The sequence below is a fragment of the Protomyctophum bolini genome, assembly GCF_963924005.1.
Source record: "Protomyctophum bolini genome assembly, chromosome: 7".
In the NCBI taxonomy this organism is placed as follows: Eukaryota; Metazoa; Chordata; class Actinopteri; order Myctophiformes; family Myctophidae; genus Protomyctophum; species Protomyctophum bolini.
The window spans coordinates 36446118-36448204 of record NC_137868.1 but is presented as its reverse complement, the minus strand read 5'-3'; positions in this window follow the sequence as shown (position 1 = coordinate 36448204).

Genomic DNA, 2087 nt, shown 5'->3' with positions numbered 1-2087 from the left:
GTTTTTGAATTTGAATCCTGAAAAGTAACAGTTTTGGACAGATGAGGTTTCCACCCGATAGTCTATATATTTTCTTCATCTACCGAATCTCTCCAGTTGTGAGATTATATTCGTTGGCTAAAGCGGTTTCGAACCCCCTTAGACTGTGCACATTGGTGGACAGGTACTTTACCCCTGCACCACCCATGCCCCCAAGTCATGTTCATTACGTGAGTTAATACTGCAGGATTTCTACTTGATTCATGCAGATGTTCACATGCATGCGAAAAATAATCTCTAGAGTTGCAGAAAGCACGGGCCGATCTCTTGGTACCATCTTGCATTGTTTCTAGCTGACTTTGTCTGAGCACTAATCCTGTACAGTTAACTTTAGTGGCAACCTAACTACTTTAGTCCGAACAACACACCTGGGGTGCCTGAGGGGTCTGTACTTGATCACTAACATGATAGTGTTGTGAGCTTGCCAAATATATCAAGTTCAAAAATATATACAGTACACTGTGTGACACATGAATAAACATGTAAAAACAAAATATTTATACAAATATGTACACATACTGTGCAGTGTGTGCACATAAGCCTACTGTTGTTGCTATTTTGTTTTTGATAATTTCTTTGTTATTGTGTATTGTTGCTACAGTGTTGAGGTAGCAACGTGAAAACATTAAAGAAATAAAGTCTCTATGTCTCAGATTCTTCGTTATTGCAAGTTGAGGTAGAATTTGTGGGTGAACTAGGAAACAGTGACCCAGTATTTCTGTCAGTGGTGGTGGTAAAAGTACACATATTTAAGTATCAATACTGCAATGTAGAAATTCCCCATTCAAAGTAAAAGTATTTAAATTTGACTTGAGTAAAAGTACAAAACTATTTTTTAAATGTATAAAAATCCTTTGAAAATAGCCGAATTTGAAATAGGGCTGAAGTGGCTAGTGCAGGTTTTGTAATAATAATCAAAATCTTTACAACATAACTAGTAACTGGTTTTCAGATGTTTGAATTGGAGTAAAAGTATAATAGTTGCCTCTTAGATGAAGTGGAGTAGAAGTAAAAGTACTGGAAATGGAAAACACTCCAGTAAAGTACCTCAGAAGTGTACAGTATAAGTACATTATGCACTTGGTTGCTTTCCACCACTGATTACAGAGCCATTTGGTTTGGTAAGAGTAACACACTGAGCTGTTTCCTTTCAGCCTGTCTGGGTTTGGCAGGAAGGCTCATGGTCAGCAAAGCTTGGCACTTCTATATTTGCTCAATTCCCTTTGACCCACAATCAGGCTACTATACAAGTACAAGATGAATTCAGCATGAATGAAGCTTTCAACGTGCATTAACTGTGTAGTCCTGTGTTATAAATGTCACAGTTAAGACATGTTGCAGTTTTCTTTTTGAGTGGTGCAACCACTCCAAGGAACAGCAATGTCCGTGTTCACCTATGTCTGTGCCTATGTATGTGTTGGTTCATGAGCACCAGTATGACTATGATTACCGTACCATTTTTTAAATGTTTTTTTCTTCTTTGAATGCAAAGCACTTAGACTTTCTTGTTTGCATTATTTTAATCTTTTTTCTTTTTATCTCTAATGTAAAAAAATATGGTATTTGAAAAGGGACTAGACATTTCATAGGTGAATCATTTGCAAATCACCCAGTTGTCCAACAGAGGGCAATGTGGAATGGCTTCAGAATTCCTTCATGTCACATGATTTTGGGGAAATCGAAATTGAAGGGATTGTGTACTGATTGTGAAATGAAAGACATGCAGCCTCCAAAAAAAATCCTGCATGCAAGGCACAGAGACAGTCTGGCCTGAGACTAGATCAGTGATTTTAGATTTTACTTTATAAAACTGCTAACCTACAGGTATACATCTGTTTACTAAATTACACGACAAGCTATGCAAACAACACAAACATAGTGTTTGTGTCCAGAGACACATCAGAGGGAATTAAGGACAGGTTGGGGGGGAATTCACAGATTGAGAAATAGAGGGAGAGAGAGAGAGAGAGATAGAGAGAGAGAGAGAGAGAGATATATATATATATAGAGAGAGAGAAACGTATAAAAGCACAGAGCTAAAACAAACG